Raw genomic sequence first — 20816 nt, forward strand, 5'->3', positions numbered from 1 at the left:
CTCACATCAACTTTAAAGCAAGCCGTGGCATGATGAGGTGAAGGCTAGTGAATCCACAGCCGGCTGACAGAAGCAGGGAAGCGAGGACAGGTGATCTGGCAGCGGTCTGCTGAGGGGCACTTTCTTCCCACTACATGTGGGTGTCCTCATGTGCACCCTGGATTCAGCAGCGCACACACCAGGGTAACCATGCCAGAAGAGGGTCTGGGTGGTGACTCCACGACACGGCGGGGGGGGGGGGGGGGTGTCGGAGGTGGAGAGTGTGAGAAGAACCAGCTCCGCTGAAGGAGGGCCCCATCCTGCTGCCCTAGGTCCACGGCCAGGATTTCCCATCCCAGGACTCTCCCAGGCTTTCCTCCTGGTGGCCTTGCCCATTAACTATAAAAACAATAACCAAATGTGTGGAGCATTTGCTGAGCTCCAGGTGCTATCTCTACACTGTAACTGATTTCATCCTCACAACCACCCCAGGAGGGAGATGCTATCATCATACCCATTTTATAGCAGAAGAAACTGGGGCACACAGAAGGCAAAGATCTTGCCCAAAGCCATAGAGCTACTCAACGGTGAAGCTAGGATTCACACACAGCAGTCTGGGTCCACAGCCCTTGCCTTTCGCCTCCTTCCTCCCTATCACCGTTCGTGCAGTGCACATGGATGCACACCCAGCCTCTTTCTTCTGGTTTCTGCAGCGCACGACAGGTTAGATCCATCTCTGTCTGGTACAGCATTGACACTCTCTGAAGGCTGTGACCTCTGATTATTTATCAACCTCCAAGAGCTATCCCTGTCACAGGGGACAGAGGGCAGACAAAAGAAATCACCTCAGAGTGAGTGCAAGGGGGCAGAAAGCAGGGCTGTTTCCTTGCCTGCTGGGACATCTGGCATAGGCCTCGGTTCTGCTGATCAGGCTCCCAGGAAGGTCAGCAGAAAGGGACTGGTCCTTGCCTTGGAGGCCAAACAAAGCACTACCCCGAGGGCCTCTGTCCTATAGGACTGGAGGACGGAGCCCTGCCCAGCAACAGGAGGCTGGTCCCACCATCCAGACCATGTTCCCCAAACTTCCATCAGCAGCTGCCACTTTGGTGATGACTAGAGCCTAGAAGATCTCCCCTTCAAGAATTTGAGGCTGCTTTCCCCCATTCCCAAATTATCTGACACCTTAAAGCAATCAAAATCAAGTTGGAAGGTCTCAGGAGCCTGAAGTAATTGAATCTATTAAATAGATACTGTAGATTCTGTCCTAAGGGAGTAAAATCTGGAGGCAGAGTGAGGTGCAGAAATAAGACAGCTCCCCATGTCCTATAGAGGCTGTGTGTGCCCATGGGATGTGTGGGAGCCAGTGGGACTGTGCCATGTACGTATGAGTGTGCGGGAGAGAGAGAGAGAATGTGTGTGTGGTAAGGTGTCCCTGCATCTGAATGGGTCTGCATAAGAATGTTTGTTGGATAGGGGCACCTGGGTGGCGCAGTCGGTTAAGCGTCCGACTTCAGCCAGGTCACGATCTCGCGGTCCGGGAGTTCAAGCCCCGCGTCAGGCTCTGGGCTGATGGCTCAGAGCCTGGAGCCTGTTTCCGATTCTGTGTCTCCCTCTCTCTCTGCCCCTCCCCCGTTCATGCTCTGTCTGTCTCTGTCCCAAAAATAAATAAATGTTGAAAAAAAAAATTTAAAAAAGAATGTTTGTTGGATGGTGTGTTGATGTGTGTGCATGGGGAGGATCTAAGTGTGTGCTTCTGTGAGTTAAAAGGGGTATGTGAGAGTTCACACTCAACTCAGAACTGCCAATGGGTTTTCCTGCTCAAATAGCTCCCCTGGTTGACATTTTATGTGTATGCCCTTGGCTTCCATCGAAAAGCCACTTCAGAAAGCCACATGAGGAATACTGTACTAGGCCATGGTTAAAATACAACTGTGCTATACAATGACCCTTGAGAAAGGGCCTAAGCTTTTCAAATTTAGCCCGTGGAACAAGGTGATCTCTATCGAAATGCTGCCATGTAGCAACCCCCAACGGCCTCCTCACCACTGGCCAAATCCTGCAAGGGTGAGATATTTTCTGTGAATTTAAATTCTCCTTGTTGCCTTTCAGGCATTCTCAGACAGGGCCATGGTTTGTGAGGGGAGTGAAAGAGTTTAGCCCCAAGGAGACCCTTATATCTGCCACCCCAGCCAAAGGACCCCAGTGCAAGCTGCTCTCAGCGACACTCATTCAGCCAGGGAAGAAAGTTAGCACTTCTTCTGGCACTTTGCTACTTCCATGTGAAGTCTTAAATTTTCTGTTTCTAATTTAACAGTTTTATTGAGTGTGGCTCACCTCTAATCAATTTTAGAAACAAACGGATATGAATAATAAGTGAATACCTATTCAGATTGGGCACTAAGTCCCAAGGTGCCCTGTGTAGTAGCTTGGTGTTGCATCCTTGCAGGGTGAGAAAGGCAATTCGAATCAATCATATATCGACTGGACCCGACCAGGCTCGCAGGTCCACGCAGGGCTTGGGCAGGTGTCAGGCCGGCCCAGTGCTGCTCTTGGGGAGCATTCCATCTGGCAGGAGGGACTGAAAGCACCAAGGTGCTGGGGTTACAGTACAGGTGTACAAAGTACTGGGGGCACAGAGGAGGGGCAGCCAGTGGTACCAGAGGGAGGGGAAGTCAGGTTAGGACAAATCTGTCCTGAGAGTGAAAAAGATGACATTGGAATCGGGCCTTGAAGGATTCTGAGAGACTAATAAGAAAGGAAGGGGGAAGCTTACCAGTTACTGAGATTTTACAACTGGCCCAGTGCTGTGCTGGTCTCTGACCAAAGGACGTTCCAGACAGAGAAGATGACGTGAGCGAAGGCATCAGGATATGAGAATATGTGACCGATGCACTTGAAAACCAAAATGCAAACCCATGTGGTGGCATGGACGGTAGCTGTTCCACGTGGCAGGAGAAGGGCCTAGAAAGTTAAGGTAGGGCCAGATCCCCTGGCACCCTGGACACCAGGCTGAGGAGTGTGGATTTTATTCTAGAGCTAATGAGGCATCACTGAGGGTTTGAAGCCAAGAGTAACCTTCCCAGATGTACTTTTAGAAAGAGATAATTGGGAGCAAAATGGCGGACAGAGGGAGACAAGGCCAGAGGTATTGGCAACTGCTAGCAGGCTATTTGGAAAGTCCAGGACAGAAATGAGCGGACGCTAGACCAGAGCCCAGTGTCTTTTCAAAGCCATTGGGCAGACATCATGGCAAAACGGTAGCATATGTGGACAGCCGGACAGTGCCCACTGCCCCATTTCTCCACGATTAAAGTGAGGCAGATAGGCTTACTGACATATTTGAAAAAATGTAGGCTAAGCACTAGAAGAATTAAAAACAAAATGTGTAGGGGCGCCTGGGTGGCTCAGTCAGTTAAGCGTCTGACTCTTGATTTCGGCTCCAGTCATGATCTCACGGTCTGTGAGTTCAAGCCCCACATCGAGCTCATGCTGACAGTGTGGAGCTTGCTTGGGATTCTTTCTCTCTTTCCCTCTCTCTCTGCCCCTACTCCACCCACCTGTACTCCCTCTCTCTCTCTCTCTCTCTCTCTCTCAAAATAAATAAACTTTGAAAAAATAAAAACAATACGTATATTTTTCCAAATAACTGCAGAAGATAATAGCAAATTAAAATCACTACCAACATCACCACAACCAGCACAGTCCACAGGAAAAATAAAATTGTAAAGCATAAAACAAGGTAATAGGGATAAAGTCAAAAGGAATAGTGATGAAATGAACGTAAGTGGGGAGCCTGTGAGCTGGGGTCACACGAGACCATCACTTGTTGAGTACATGCTATGTGCCTGGCACTTCTCCACCTGTTCCATAAAAAGCAAATAAGGGCAGCAGGTAATGATGAAATGCAACTCTCCAGTCGAGGCTCCGCATTAACAGATACCACATACCAAAGTGAGGTGGGATAGCCCCAAATGGGACTTGGAAGAGAGGCAGTGAAAACCTGGGTCTGTGACCAGGTGCCCATCACCCGCCTCTAATACATAAAAAAATATGCAAGTCTGCAAAAAATGTTGCTGGAGGTCTAGGAGGAATTTTAGAAGGAGCCTCGGGGTCCAGCGGACTCTCAGTGGGAGCACAGCAGGGTACATGGCCTTTGCCTCAAGTCCAGGGAGTGGGGCTTGGAGACCCCCCCCCAGGATGGCTTCATATGTGGCCATAATGGTCCTGAGGCCATGGGGCACAGGCAACTGATTCATGCCTGCAAATCCAGAGAGCGGGCGGGGGGTGGCTGCCCTGATGGCCAAGAGGACTCTGCCGCCTCAGGGTCAGGTTTGTGGGCAAAGGATACGTGAGTATTTCGGGGGGCCCACGCGGGTCCCAGCAAGAGGACCAGATGTGGTTGTCTTAGATCCCAGTCAAGAGGACCCCCTTGTGGGAGGAGGTGACAGTGGGCAGAGGGGACAGGCCCAGGCTTCCCAGGGCCTGAGAAAGGAACCAGAGTGTCCTATGGAGGATAGAGAGCAAGCATCACTCACATCGAGGGAGCTGTGCTTACGGAGACACCCCAAACGATGGAATGGTCTCCAAGAACCTCAAAAGGCACTCACGTGAGAGAGAGGAGGAAGAATTTTCCTGCCCCTCTCCTCTCTTCTTCCCCTCCTTCCCTTCACCTTAGACCTTAGAAAGAGTCAGAACTGCAAACTGGACCCTCTCCTGCAGGCAGCTGGCTTTCAGCAGATCATGACGGGTAACTCCGCAATTTAAGATTTGCTTATTGCAAAAGACAGGACATATTAATTACTCACAGGACAACTTTTGGTTCCCTGAAAGTGGCCAGAGAAGTCATGGGACTTACCGTCAATTTCATCTAGGTTTCCGGGGGGGGGGGGGGGGGGGAGCAGCCCCATAGAATAAAATTAAAGAGACCGTGGGAGACAAAAATAAAGTTTGCTTTATGATGACGTCTCATGAGTCATGCCTATTCACACACATGGTTCCTCTCATTGAATCCTAACAACACTATGAGGTAGGTACTATTATTATCCCCATTTTACAGGTGAAGAAACAGGAGGTTACATAACCTGCTCGAAGTCACACAGACAATAAGTGGGAGAGTTCAAATTCAAGCTCAGGCACCAGAGAGTTCTAGAGCCACAGGCTTAACTGCAATCCTCTACAGAAAACCAAATGATGAGAGCCTTAGCCCTTTGACTCATTAATTCCTGTTCTAGAAATCTAGCCAGGGGAAATATGCAATGGAATCAAAAGTTTATGTGGTAGGATCCCCTCCCTAAGGAAAGAAAAAAAAAACAACCTCAAGGCAACCTGACTATTCGTGTATGTGACAACATTCCTCACAACCTTGTAACATGAGACCACTTAATCAGACTGCATATTTGTGTGTTACCATATATGGGAGACAAAAAAATAGAAAATGTATAAAAAAACTATGCCACGTGGCATTCAGGGCTCAGTTCTTCGGGGACGAACCCAACTGAGTGGTGTTGGCACGAATAAAGTTGCTTCCTGGAAAGAAAAGCCTTGGTGTCACGACTCTGTGCAAGAATCCTGCTACATTTATGTACAAATAGTCATGACAGCTTTATTTCTAATAGGAGAAATTGGCAGGAGTTGGGGGTACAAAATGTCTATCAGTTGGGACTCGGTTAAGTAAAGAATTCTGTGTTCACAGGAGGGATCGTTAAGCACCCTTTATGGGGAGTTTTTAACGACAGAGGAACAGGTTTATGGGATGGGATCCGCTATTGCAGGAAATAATGTCCTATAAAGAAGCTCCACGTGCTGGCACACACATGAATGGTCTCATAAAAAGTTGCCCGGGGTGAGAGAGACACAGTCTAGTGCCATCAGCTAGGCCACCCTAGGACCACAACCTTTTGACACGTGGCTCCTCTTTCCAGGTGCTGGGTTTCCTATAAGGTCTGGTTTTCAGCTCCCATGAGCGCCTAGTAACCCCTAAAGAGCACAGAAAATACCCCTGCCCCCGTTGGGGGAAATGAACAGTAAATAAATACTGTCACCGTGGATGTCATAAACAAATAAATAATATTTTAAAAGCTGTGCAGTTGAAATATCCTTAGTCACCTAGTGGAGTATGATATAGCAGGAAGATGACACCCAGGTGACCACACTCTAAGCATGCAGGCACAAGAAACGCCTGCAATTTGGGGCCATGTTATTTATCTTGCAGGGGCACAGGGGATGTGCAGGAAGGATGCTGGATCTTAATACCTGCTCGGTCCCCAGTTCCCTGGCTCCGCTCTGAGAACCTATAGAGTTTCCTGCTCAGAGGGCCCCCGGACTGGGGCTGGGGGCGGGGAGACCCATCTTGGGAAAACTGTCACTCCCAGACGAGTTCTCCTGCCCACTTTCTGACAGGGCTTCTGAGCCCTGCTCTCCAGGGAGCAGGAACTGAAGTTATAAACACAAAAAGGCTTCTGAGGAGCATCCAGGCCCCTGAGCTCAGCCTGCCCGAGGGGTTTGTTTTACTGGCATTATTGGATTTGCAGATAAGCAACAAGGAATTAAGCTGATCAGGAAGAGAGGGACACAGTTCTCATTTGTTCATAATGCAGGATTTATCTAGCAGAGCCCTCTCCTTTGTCAAACAGAGAGCCAGTGCCTTCATATCCTCCAGCAAAGAACATTTTATATTGTAACCTTTCAGAAAAGCCTATGAGTGTGCGTTTTTGACCTGTTATTCTTTCTCACCTAAGAAAACCATGGTTATTTAAAATGTGAAATGCATTTTAAACAATCCTACTCCGAATTCATAAACCAATCTCTCTAGCAAGAGGAATCAGACCCTGAAATGCAATTTAAACAATTTGCAAAGCGTGTTACTTCCAATACGGCAACATTTCACTCCACGGCCTTCCCTTTTGCTGCAGATGGTTCACAAATATCAGACTAGAGCCACCAGGTTACTGAAGAAGCAGTGTCCTGAAAGGCAGTGCTATGGGACTGGAGTCAATAGTTTTACCTCTATGGCTCAGTTTTCCCATCTCTGAAATGGGGATAAAAGTTCCAAGACCTATAATAGTAGCTAGTATAGAGGAAAGAACACCTTAAGTTCCAGTGCTGGCTCTGTGCTGTGTGACCTTGAGTGAGTATGTAGCCTCTCTGTGCCTCATGAAAATCAGTGGGTAGAACCATTTTGAAGGCTACCTTCCGGTACTAAATTTCTCTGACATTTTGACTTTACAGGAGGACTGGTAGCAGACAAAGGGTTATGGTTTGCTCTACTCTGAAATAAGGATTAAAGTCTTATATTGTATAGAAGAAAGTGAACATATGCTAGACTTAGGAGAGCTAAACTCTTGTCCTCTCTGTACTGCTAACTCACTGGGTAGCTAGGGACCATGGGCCCAGACTTGCCTCAGTTTCTTCATCTGTTAAGTGCACGTCTTATACTGCACAGGGTGTGTGAGGCTGAACTGAGAGAAGGAGTGTGAACCCGTGACCGCTGGGTCGAAAGTCCAAAGCACCACGAAGAGGTGCCAACAATTAGTAATTAGAGCTCCCGCTTGCTGAGCCCTCACCTGGGACTGGCACTGTGCTAAGTGTTACTGTATTCTCTCACTGATGCTCACAGCAACCCCGAGGGGCCACCGGGCCCTCAGAACAGCGAGGATTTACTCAGTCCAGGCCAAAGAACTATGCCTCAGGGCCCGTGCCAGGCTTTGCTGAGGATGAGAACAGGAAGTCCCAGAGGCGGCCGCTTTGCCCGGGCCGCCTACCCCCCGGCACTGCCCAGCTCTGGCACAGGGAGGAGGTCACGTGTAGCCCCTTCCAGGCGATGAGGGGAAGTCTGGAGAGCTGGTGGCATTGGGCGGGGCAGGATCCATTGTTGCCTTTCTCCAACTCCAGGCTGCTTCGGACCTCTCTCTTCATCTCTCCCTGATTCCTAGTCCCCACCACAGCCCACCTTCCTGCACGTCTCCTCTGCAGGCACCACCCTCCCTGCTGCCAGAGAGCCTGCGCCTTCCTGATCCTGCCACCTTGAGGCTGGCAGGGAGCGGGGGCCCTGGAGACGGGTTCCACTCAGCAGCACGAGGCCCTGGATTCTGACCTGGTCATTGTAGGTCATCGTTTTTGGTGGGTTTTTTTTGTTTTGTTTTGTTTTACATTTGACTTTTTAAAATTGTATTTGAGAGAAAGAGAGAGAGTGAGGGAGGGAAGGGCAAAGAGAGAGAATCCCAAGCAGACTCCTGTCAACACAGAGCCCGACACAGGGCTGAACCCACAAACTATGAGATCACGACCTAAGCCGAAGTTGAATGCTTAACCGACTGAGCCACCAAGGCACCCTTACAGTTGACTCTTGAACAATGGGGGGTTAGGGGCATTGACCTTCCCACACAGGCAAAGGTTCACATATAACTTTTGATTCCCCCCAAAACTTAACTGCTAATAGCTTACTGTTGACCCTTACTGATAAGGAGTCAATGCATGTTTTGTATGTTATATGTATTATATACTGTATTCTTACAATAAACTAGAGAAAAAAGATGTCAAGAAAATCATATACGTTTGCATTATTACACATGACACTTACAGTACTATACTATATCCGAAAAAAATCTGTGTATGACTAGACCCACACAGGTCAAACTCATGCTGTTCAAGGGTCAATTGTATACCCTGGATTCTGACCTGGTCATCGTAGGTTAGTCGGCCCTGTCCTGGCTCTCACATTTGTAGGGCTTCGGGTGTCTCTCTGGAGACAGGCAAGCTGGGCCTGCCCTCCAAATGAACTTCAGAGGTCTCCATTCCCCAGTGGGCAGGACCCTGGGAGGTGCCCAATCACACACCCAGTCACCCTCTGCTCTGCCCCAGCCTCCTGACCACCTGCTCCAAAATCCCCCAGGTCTCTATAATGTGTCCCCGCTCCCCATACCCACACCTCAGCCCGTCTGGTTTTCATGAGCTATTGGTACCCATTTCTCTGTCTCCACCAACCTGTCCTCAGCTTTGCCCCACCCCCACCTCTTGGCTGTGGCACACTGCGGGATCCTCCTCTGGCCCCCCACCAGGACAGACCCTTGCTGCTCCCTCAGTAGCACTGAAGATGCCGCTAATGTCTTGGATGTTGGGAAACCTGAGTTCCAGGGCTCAGTCCCTGGCCTCCTATGACACCAGACAAGTCCCGTCCCAGTTTTCTTGGCCTCAATGTATCAATTTGTGAGATTAATGTCCGGGGCCTTCAATATCACTAGAGTTCCATTATCTAGGGCCCCAACGGTCAATTTATATGAAAAGGACACACATTTCCAATTGCCCTTGGAGAGTAGAGTAGAGAACACTCAGATCAGGCTCACCTTGATCTCATACCCCCCGAGCCAAAGGTATGATGAGCAGACACCTATCCCTTATCCAGTCACACGCCCAGAAGACACACGGACGGTGCAGAATGCACCCTGGCAAGTGAGTCTGATTTCCCTCCCTCCCCATGAAAAAAAGTAGGGGTGAAGTGTGCATGTGAACAACCCAGTGGAAAAGTGAACATCCATGTCCCAGAGAAACTCCAAATGGCCACGAACGTGTGGTAGAATGGGTACTTGATATCTCCCCCATCTTGATATCCAATCCATCACCAGGTCCCGCTGATATTAAGTACTAAGTATCTCTTTAGCTGGTCCCCTTCTCACCACAGCCAATGCCATCACCATCATCCAAACTACTTTGTCTGTGGATGGGACAAGCTGTGGTGCTTCAGAGTGGACCCTGGAGCCGGGTCTGCTGGTTCCAGACCGGGCTGAACCACCAACTACCTGCGTGCCTGGGAACTTGATAGTTAATATATATGAGCCACCGCAAACAGCGCCTGGCACATAGTGAGGAGACGTGTGACTTAGCTGCTGTTACATAATGCTGTGCACCCCCTTTCCCTCTGGCCGCCCTGCAGTCTGTTCTCACATGGCAGCAAGAGTGATCTTTTCACCGAGCAAATCTGCCATTGCACCTGCTGCTTAAAATCCTTACTGACTTCCTTGCTCACAGACCAAAAATTTTAAAGTGTTACCAGGCTGATCATGCTCCTGTTCCCCATACTGGCCTGCTTCCAGACAAGCCAAGCTCGTGCTCTTTCCAGGCCTGCAGGTGCCATCTCCTTGGTCTGGAATCTACCTCTCACCCCACTGCTCCCGGGCCCTGGGCCCTGTTGCCGAGCCCAAAGTTGTGGTTATGTATTTTTTAAAAGTTCCTGAGGGCAACACTGATGAATAGTCATTAGTCTACTGTATTAGAAAGGAGGAGTCATAATTTATGTTATTGCAAGTGATATGCTGTATGGGGATCCTGAAAAAACATAAGGGGATCAACGAGAAGATCTCTAGAATCAGAAAGTTCAATAGAGTTGCCAGATAAAAAGATAAAAAGGGGAACCTGGGTGGCTCAGTCAGTGAAGCATCTGACTTTGGCTCCAGTAATGATCTCATGGTTTGTGAGTTCAAGCCCCCCATCGGACTCTCTGCTGTCTGCACAGAGCCCGCTTCAGCTCTCTCTCTGCCCCTCCCCCTCTTGCACCATCTCTCTCTCTCAAAATAAATAAACTTTAAAAAAATACATAAAAAAGAAAAGCCAATAACATTTCTGTTATTACAAAATAATAAAGTTTAACAGAATGATAATGAAGACGATATCATTTACGACGGCAAGACTGTGTGTAAAGGGTTTTAAAACAATATTGATGAGACTTACTTGTGATTCATATGCAGAAAATGACAAAATAATGGAGATTCTCAGTATATTCCTATGTGATTAGAAGACCATTTTAAAGACAGTACTTCTTCCTAAATTACATTTCATTTAGTTCCAAGCAAAATACCAAGGGGGTTCTGGAACTTGATAAGGTGCAGGGATTTCTTAAGGTTCCCTTGGATGGCGATCTAAAGAAAGGTGGCTGAACAAGCTGGTTTGTGAACGTGGGCTCTATGATAAGAAAGCCAAGGGACCCCCCCCCCCACCCCGCCTTGACTTGCTAATGTCACTCAACGGTGTTTCTAAATTTTGTCTCACAAAGCAGTTGGGTCGGTGATATAATTAGGTGTCCACTCTGTACCTCAACTGAGTGTTTTCAGCAGTAACAGCCTCTTAAGAGGAAAGGTAACAGCCCTTTGGGAGAGCGGGCAGTGAGAGGCAGAGCCTTGCACCAAAGCAAAAGGATCGAGGGGTGCAGACAGACTCATCAGGAAGTCAGGCCCGGGCCGGGGAGGTGGGGATGTGGCCAGAGACAGCGGTGCATGTGCAGAGCTCCCGTGAGCCAGGCCCCCTCCCTAGACTTCCCCACTACACAAGAGGCTGCCCAAGGGGTCCTAGTCTCAGGAAAAGCCACAGTCCCAGGAGAGCAGAACAGGGGACGATGGTGGGGGGGTGGGGGTAGTCAGGGAGCTGGTGCCACTACTTCCTTGATTGCCTGTTTCACCCAGTCGAGGGGCCTCTTCCGTTTTCAGAGACATGAGCTAAGAGTGCTCAATACAGGGGCACCGGGGTGGCTGTCAGTTAAGTGTCCGACTTCAGCTCACGGTTTGTAAATTTGAGCCTCTCATTGGGCTCTGTGCTGACAGCTTGGAGCCTGCTTGGGATACTGTCTCTCCCTCTCTCTCTGCCCTTCCCCTACTCTCTCTCTCTCTCTCTGTCTCTCCTCTCTCTCTCCCTCTCAAATTAAATCATTAAACTTAAAAAAAAAAAGAGTGCTCAATTCAGGGGCATCTGGGTGGCCCAGTCAGTTAAGCATCTGATTTCAGCTCAGGTCATGATCTCATGGTTGTAGTTCGAGCCCCGCGTCTGGCTCTCTGCTTCGGCGTGGAGCCCACTTTGCATCCTCCCTCTCCCTCTCTCTCTGCCCCCTCCCACAAAAATAAACAAACACTTAAAAAATTATTAAAGAGTGCTCAATTCAACTGACCTATGTGAATACTCCAGATTAGGGCAGCCTGGGATAAAGTAGTCACTGCCCTTAATTCCTCTAGAAAACCAAGGTGAAGACATTCTGGAAGCCAAAACAAAAGTAGGTAAGAAAACAAAGAAATTCTGATAATGACAGTTAACGAGTGGAGGACCAGTTCCACTAGATAGTAAAATACATGCTAAAGCTACCACGACTCAAACTGTGTGGTGATGGACACGGATCACACAGCAAACTTCAAGGGAAGAAAATAAGTAACCCAGAAACACACCCCATTCTCCCCAAGAACTTAATTTAAATGTCAGTTACCCGAAAAAGGACACTCAATAAGATAATGAGAACGCCCAGTGGTGACAACAAAGGGGTAAGGTGTGCACGCAGTTATCTGGAAAGCTGGGAGGACGCTGCTGCTCTAAGGAGACGGGTAACTGCTGTTACAACGGCAGGTGGCTGATGTAGAGAAAGAGCAAAGAGAAAATACAGCAGCTCAGCAACACAGCCAGGACTCTGGCTCAGAGGCCGGGCTCTGAATGCTGCCAGCTTCCAGGGCTTGCCCCCTTTCTGGGCCTCAGTCCAACGTTGCAAAGATAAAGGATTAACGCAGATGACCTCTACTGGCCCTTCCAGCTCAGCCATTCTGGGACCTGACAAGGTGGGAATCATTCCCACTTCTGGTTTCTGCAGCAGGACTCGATGGGAGAACAGAAAGACGTCTGGCCCTTTCCTGCCCCAAGTCACCAAGTGACGCCATAGGCCGGCTCTGTTCATTCAGCCTTGGGGCTCGCTCGGCACCCAGCCTGTCGGTCACCGGGACCCAGAGATGAATGAGACACGGCGCCAGCGTGTGAAGCCCACCGGGCAGTGGAGGACACGGCCTGGGTGGACGCAGACACAACAGAGGATAATCCCAGGTGGACAGAAGTCGGAGGTCTGGGCCAGTGAAGGTCCAGAGCTGTGGGGGCACAGGGGAGAGGGCGGTGGGGTCTGGCCGGGGTGGGGGGTATCAGGCATGGCTTTGCAGCAGAGGTGGCATTTGAGGCTGCATTGAAGTTCTGTTTGGTTTGTTTGTTTTTAAGAATGTATTCTTTTTATTTTAAGTTATTTTTTTATTGTAGGGAGAAAGAGAACAAGCAGGGAAGGGGGCAGAGGGAGGGAGACGGAGAGCTAGAGGGTGAGGGAGAGGGAGAGGGAGAGGGAGAGGGAGAGGGAGAGGGAGAGGGAGAGGGTGAGGGAGAGGGAGAGGGAGAGGGAGAGGGAGAGGGAGAGGGAGAGGGAGAGGGAGAGGGAGAGGGAGAGGGAGAGGGTGAGGGAGAGGGAGAGGGTGAGGGAGAGGGAGAGGGAGAGGGAGAGGGAGAGGGAGAGGGAGAGGGAGAGGGAGAGGGAGAGGGTGAGGGAGAGGGAGAGGGAGAGGGAGAGGGAGAGGGAGAGGGTGAGGGAGAGGGAGAGGGAGAGGGAGAGGGAGAGGGAGAGGGAGAGGGAGAGGCAGAGGCAGAGGCAGAGGCAGAGGCAGAGGGAGAGGGAGAGAGAGAGAGAAACTCCCAAGCAAGGTTCACACACACTCAGTGAGAAGCCTGACACGGGGCTCAAACTCATGAACCGTGAGATCATGACCTGAGCTGAAACTAGGAGTCGGACCCTCAACCAACTGAGCCACACCCACATGCCCCCAGACTGAAGTTTAATAAAGGTAAAGGGGGAGACACAGGAGGCAGGAGGGTGTTGAGGTGGGTGGTGTGGCTGGAACCCGTGAGCAGGAACTGAGGGGGAGGATAAAGGGGAGGTTATTTGGGGCCAGGCTGAGTGCTTGGCCTTGAATCTCTTACCAATGGGAAACCCCAGGGGTTGCTGGCACTGGGGACATGACATCGTCTAGCTCTGTGAGGGAGAAGATCACAGCAGCCCTTGGAGCAGGGATCTGGGAGCGGGCTCACCACTCCAGAGTGGCCTGGCCCGTGGCAGAGAAGGGGGCGGGGGCGTGAAGGGTCCAGGTGAGCCCGCGGGACCAAGGCAGGATTACACAGGGGTAAGAAAATCACAGCCTTTGGAGACAATTTCTGAGGCCAGATTGCCTGGGCTTTTTTCCTGGCCCTATACTAATGGGGTCTTGGTCTATTTATTTAACCATCCTGGCCTCAGTTTTCTCATCTGCAAATAATGGGAACTATTTCTTAGGCATGTCAGGAGATTAATGATTTTATAGAGAAAGACAAATATCATATGAGTTCACTCATATGTGGAATTTAAAATACAAAACAGATGAACATAAGGGAAGGGAAGCAAAAATAAGATGAAAACAGGGAGGGGGACAAACCATGAGAGACTCTTAAATACCGAGAACGAACTGAGGGCTGCTGGAGGGGTTGTGGGTAGGGGGATGGGCTAAATGGGCAAGGGGCATTAGGGAGGACACTTGTTGGGATGAGCACTGGGGGTTATATGTAGGTGATGCATCACTAAACTCTATTCCTGAAATCATTATTACACTATATGGTAACTAACTTGGATGTAAATTTTTAAAAATTAATGTAAAAAAAAGAAAGCCTTCAGAATCGTGTTGACATAGTAAGTGCTCTGTAAGAGGTGATGCCCTGATAATGGTGATGATTAGGGGACAGCTGCATATCTGAGGTGGGGCTGGAGTGCACGGGGACCCTCTCCAGGAATGTGGTGGGAGGAGCAGGTTTGAGTCCCTGTTTGGATGTACTAGGTTCCAGCACCTATAGGACACGGAGCTTAGTGGGGGGGGGGGGGGGTCAGAAGATGGAAATTCAGGGAGTCGTGGGGGAAGGTGCAGACTGAGAGCTGGGGAGGGCTGACGGCAGAGGTTTGAGTTTGTAACTGTGGAAACAAGAAGAATCGGAGCTCCCTGAGGGCAGGCATCTTCCCTGTTTCGCTCCCTGCTGTATCCCCTGTACCTGGGATAGCGGCTGTAACAAGGCAGAAGATTGATAAAAAGTTGCTGAGTGAATAAGTGAGCGGAACTGTTCCAGTCATCCACTCCAAATATTAGGCACAGAGTGATAACAGGAGCTAGCATGTATTAGACACCTACTATGTGCTAGGCACTGTGCTAAAAAGCTGCATGTGCAAGGTCTCATTTAATCTTTATGGCAGCCCTACAGAGAAGGTTCCCATTTTACACATCAGGAAACAGGTTCCAGAAGGTGAACTTGCCCAAGTTCTGGCACAGCTAGTAAGGAGCAGAGCAGGGTCCGAACCCAGGGCCATGTGATCCCTGTAGGTGCTCTCCTTGACACGGGTGAGCAAGAAGGAATCTGGGGAGAAAAGAGTTCGCTGACGATCCCACTGTGCTAGAGCCCCAGTGCTCAGTAAAGAGTGAGTGTTACTGATCTTGTTGGTGGAGGAAGGAGCCAGAAGCAGGAGCTGGAGAAGCAGGACCTAGTTAGTGTCAGACTTACAGACCAGTGTCTTCCTGGAACCAGATGCTGGGCGAATGGGGAGCAGATGAGGAAGTGGGAGAAGAGATTGTTGGGGTTCCAGGTTCAGAATGGACGTCAGCAACACAGGGAGAGCAAGGACGCCCACCTTTCCACGGGGATAGCTGTGCACAGGTGTGTACAGGTGTGCACATGCTGTCAGGGGATCCAGGGAGCCCACAAGATCCTGGGTCTTCCCAGGAGGTGGAGACAGGAGGCCATTTGCAAGGTGCATGTCTGTCTACCCAGCAGGGACCGAGCTTGCACAGGCAGATTTACACGCCTTCAGAATGGTTTTGTGACCACAGCCAAAGTCCCGAACACTGCCGGTATTATTGGTGTAACAAGTAGTCTAGTTCCTAGACCATAAACTCCATGGGACCAGGTCCAGCTCTGCCCCCTGCTGCACGCCCAGCACAAGCACAACATCTGACACATGAGGGCATTTTCCAGAAAGGGGCTCAAAGAGTCAGACAGGCTAGATCGCCTCAGGTCTCCAACTTGCAGGTGACGGAATGGGATTCAGAAACCCGGAATCCTCTTGCCCCACAGCCCTGGTGCCTAGAGCAAGGTGGCCCTGGGGGAAGGCTGAGGCCGCTTCAGGGCCTGACTCTCCAAACATCTGCATCCTTTACATGGTCCTCCTGCCCTCAGAGAGGAGTAAGGTCCAACCCCTGTGCACAGTGAGGCACCAGGTCTGGGATCAGGCCCAGGGCACTGGCAGATGACGCGTCCAGAGACAGAGCCCAGGGCCAGCTCCCTCTGGACTGCACGGACTTGCTTGGTACCCCTATCCTCACCTACTCCTGACCTGTGCTGGGCACTCCCTAAATCCATCACCTCTCTGCTGCCTGCCTCTGGTAACGGCTCCTGCAGGGAAAAGGCTGTCCCACCAGGGGCCAAACCAGATCTCGGCCCAGCGCCTGAGCAGACTAGCTGGCACTTGCCACCGTCAGAATCCCCTCTGTGAGAGAGAACTGCTGAGTGTCCCCTGGGCCCCCACAGGTTCCAAGGACTCCAGGACAGCTTCCTCCTGGGCCCTCCCTCCTCAGCCACCTCTAGGATGACACGATCAGGCAGAGTGAAGACTAACCACCATGCATGTGCCCTGTTCCGTGTCTGTCAGACCCCAAGCTGGGCTCGGGGTCACAGAGAGAAACTCCCCAAGTCGATATGATTCTGGAGTCAACAGAGGTGTCAGCAGCCACAGAAACCACACTGCTACGAAAGTACGGGCCCCTGCTATGTGCATGAGTGGTGCTAGTGAGTGGCACATGTATTCTGGCTACTCTTCACCCAACCTCTGGGAAGTGAGATGTGAATATACCCGGTTTTCAAATAAGGAAACAGAGGCTCAGAAACCTGCCAGCATTTAACCCACCAACTTGCTGCTTCCCATGTTGTACACCCAACCTGAGCCCCAGGTCAAATTAACCCAGAAGCTGAGGTTCTATTCCAGCTTAGCAGGGAGCATGCTGCCCCTTCCACCATGCCCCCCCCGCTTCCCCACTCCCCCACCCGAGGACCTCCTGGCCCAGGGAGGAGGTGTACCTGGGCCTAGCAGACATTCAACCTCCTCTAGGTACGTGAAGAGGCAAAAGGAAGGAAACCGGCATTTGCTGAGCAATAACTATGTGTGCTGAGCACTTTAGTGTATTTTTTTTTTTTTTAGAGGGAGAGAGACAGAAAGAGAGAAAGAGAGAATCCCAAGCAGGTCTATGCTCAGTGTGGAGCCTGATGCAGGTCTCGATTCCACGACCCTAGGATCATGACCTGAGCTGAAATCAAAAGTCAGACACACAACCGACTGAGCCACCCAGGCACCCTCATGTATTCTTTGCTAATTTAATCTTTTCAACCATGCTGTAATGAGTATCTCCATTTCACAGAAGAGGAAACAGAGGCTCGGAGATGTTAAACTGAGGTCATGTGTAGTACCAGGATTAGACCAACTTATTTGAATCTGAAGTCCATACTTCTGCTGCACCAAACCATTTCTCAACTCTGTCTGGTTGCCACTAGGGGATTCTGGGGTACCTACACGTCTCCTCTGTCCATTAGCACCTGCCTCAGCCCCGCCAAGCTGGCCCCATGAGCAGCAGGCCAGGAAGGAGAGGGAAAGGGGATTTGCTGACTGCCCAAAGCCTGGAGGACCTAGGTGGGCCCAGGAGATCTCCCTGTTACCCAATGACATGCTTGCCTTACCTTCAGCCTGACGCCCACGATCTGGGCTTGCCCTCTGCAGACAGGAGCCCTGGCCAAACACAGCTGTTGGGCTGGAAAGTGGATCCCCTGGCCAGCTTCTGCCGATTCCCCTCTAAGAAGCTTGGCCCTCTTGTCTGTACCATACACTGACCCTGTGTCCTACCCTCCCCCAGCATCCTGCTTCCCCATGGAGAGGCCCTTAGTACAGAAACTGAACCCCCGTGGTTGTACAAACTGCCTACTGCTACTGCTCCAGCCTGCCCAGAATACCCTGGAATGTCCATATCTGTCTCTCTGTTCTCAGGGTTTCTGAGTCCTTTGACACTGTGACTTCAGCCTCACGTGCTATGCAACTCGCCACTGCCCACCACCCACGTCTGCTCACACTTATCTTCCTCCCTCATCTGGCCTGTTCCGAGATCAAAGGGTGCACCGTGGCCCTGCCTGTGACAGCTATGGCATCCCGATTTCTTTACTGGGTATTGTGCCCTGAACCTCACTGTCCCTGACTTGAGTCCCTGATTGCATGATGATTGCATTGACCCTGTCTGCATTATCTTCAGGCCACAGTCTGGGACGCTGAGATGAGGCAATGTTCCCTAATGCCTATCTTGTCCCAAACTCCCCGTGCTTGGACCTCGGCCAAGACCGAAGGGCCCAGACCTCAATAAACACTCCTGATCTTACCCAGCTGACCTCTGGTCAACATCCTGGTCTGACAGGCAGTGGACAAACTCTGGGTGCAGCTTCCCCAATGATCTTCAGGATCAAGACAATAGGCAAGTGTGCTATAAAGCCCCACACCTGGTTTATCTCCACGCCCACAGCCGCAAGCACAGCATGGTGATCTGTGTACCCACGAGGCCACGGCCAGGCAGGCGGCTGTGTAGTTCCCCCAGCAGAGCATGCCAGGCCAGCGACAAGCATAGGGCCACGGGATTTCCCTCTTCCCTTCATTTCAGTCTTCTCCCCAGGACAAGTGCTTCTGCTTCCAAAGCGCACCCAGCATCAGAGCGTTTGGAACAGTGGTCCCGGGGTGCATGCTGGCCTCCTGCTGGGGGCTGTGAACTGAGTTAAGTCTGGAGAAAGAAAACTTTCTGTTTCCAGGCCCCGGGCCAGCTCTTTGAAATGACCGCACCGTAATTCCTGTAGAGCAAATGATGCCCATCAGGTTCTCGGGGTCCTCCAGGGAACACCACACTGAAAACAAGGTTATAGCGCCACTCCTGACCAATATGGCAATGGGGACAAATCAAAACAAAGTAATACAGCTCCCAACAAGTAAAAACAATGAACCTTAATATTGGAGGGCTGTAGGGACAGCCATACATAATCGGTGTCATGGTAAACAGGCTCAGTATTTCTGGAGAACCATCTAGTAATATGTGACAAGAGCTATAAAATTGCCTGTGCCCTTTGACTTAGTAATTCCACTTGGGGAATGCTTCCCAGTAAAATACTAAGAAAGTAATTTGCCCAGAGATATTCATAGCAGTGATATTTATAATAGCAAGGAACTGGAAGGAGCCCAGAGGTTCAGCACTTGGGGACTGATGCAGCAAAGTGGGTCGAGTGAGCACCTCAGATGCTCCACAGCCAGGAGGCCGGGAAGTGTGCAGCGTGGGGTGATGCGAATGCATGCCCCTGGACAGGCCGGACAGGAAGGAAATGGGCTCAGACCAACTCCGACTCCAGCTTCACCATGCAAATGTCCTGGAAGATACCTCATGTCCATTCAGTGAAGTCAGTAAACTTCGTGTTAATGATGAGGGCTTTAAGGGTCATTTTAAATTAAGTGGATTCCTTTTTTTTTTTTTAATGTACTAAACATGTTAAAAAGCAACTCCACCAACTAAAATCCACAACTATCCTTGGGCATGCCTACCTTCTAGAAGTCCACTCTCCGAGCCCTATTCTTAGTCGTGTCTGTCCTAAAAGAGCCAGGCTTGTCCACAGGACTAGATGGGGGGCCATGCAGGGGTTGCCCCATGGGTGCCCCGGGCTCTGAGCCACCGGTCCATGAACGTAGCCCCAGACACTGGGATGCAAGGGTCCTTCCTCCTGAGACCAGCCCTTCCTGAATTTCTTCTCCTTCAAGGGCCTGCCCCATTCACCATGCTTTCTCTTCTTGTGCTCCAGGAAGAGGTTACTGAAAAGCACGTGGGGTCTTCCCCTCATGTGAGATTCTGGATTGTCAGAGCATCTGTAAGGGTCAAAGCATGAGTGTCTAACGGTTCTGTAGGCAGAGGCCCGAGCCACCACACGCCTAAAATAAGACTGGCCCAGGGTAGGCGTCCCTCCAGAGCAATGGTTTCCTCACTCAGCTACAGCAGTCTATCAACATCACCCGGGGCGGGGGGTTAAAATGGAGATTCCTGGGCTGCATTGTAGACACTCTGGTGGTAGGGTCTGGGATATGTATTTTTCAGACCCTCCCATAGGTTCACATGAGACAAACCACTTTTCTAGAGACTTTGATGTCTAAGAAAGAAGTCATGGGCCTGCCTTCCTAGGCTTCTGAGTTCAGAGGGTTCTTAATTTGGGCCAATGGAGTCAGAAATCATGGCAGATACCACAGCCCCTCATGTGTGTGAACACACACACACACACACACACACACACACACACTGCTCAAGGGAATACCCCAGCCCGGCAGCCTTGAACACTGGGGAGCACCTGGCCTCCCCCATTCCCTAGAGGCCCAGAGCCAGCCTCTGCCTTGGCCCAATCATTTGTGTTTCCTTGACAACAGCAGCCTCCCATCTCTCCAGGGTCCCCCACTCCCTGCTGCAGGGTCGCCTGCAGCAGGTGCTCCTGGTCCGTGCCCATGTCCCAAGTGGGGCAGTGGGGGCCTGTGGCCCCGCCTGCCCAGGCCATACTTACGGAGTCATTTTATAAAGCTGCGTCCTCCTCTCAAACAGCGACCCTCCCCAGGCCCAGGGCCACACCCCAGCCACCGGCGTGGCCTGGGCAGACTCCGTCTCACCGCCCCCTGTCTCCAGGACACTCTTCAGCTTCACATTGGTGCTTGAGTCCCCCAGCCTGTTGTCAGGAAACACCGAGAGTCGTCACCCCTGCCCCCATGCAACCACCCTGCCAAGCGAGAACTGGTTGAAGTGGACCCTGTGGTCTGGGGAACCCTGAGAACATGGGCAAGAACAGGGAGGGACTCCAGGGTGGGCTGGAGGGGACTCTTCTCAGGAGCCTTGGAGAAACTTTCTGAGTCCATCTAGGATACTAAGGAGAGCACAGGGAGGAAGCCATTC

General features: G+C 50.8%; 1 protein-coding gene across 4 annotated transcripts in view; it reads right to left on the reverse strand.

Annotated features, from left to right (window-relative positions):
- The window catches only part of TUB (TUB bipartite transcription factor), an 87076-nt gene that overhangs the window by 24984 nt on the left and 41276 nt on the right, over positions 1 to 20816 (reverse strand). The window lies entirely within an intron of this gene.

The sequence above is a fragment of the Puma concolor genome, chromosome D1, assembly GCF_028749965.1.
Source record: "Puma concolor isolate L17-30 chromosome D1, mPumCon1.1.hap2, whole genome shotgun sequence".
In the NCBI taxonomy this organism is placed as follows: domain Eukaryota; kingdom Metazoa; phylum Chordata; class Mammalia; order Carnivora; family Felidae; genus Puma; species Puma concolor.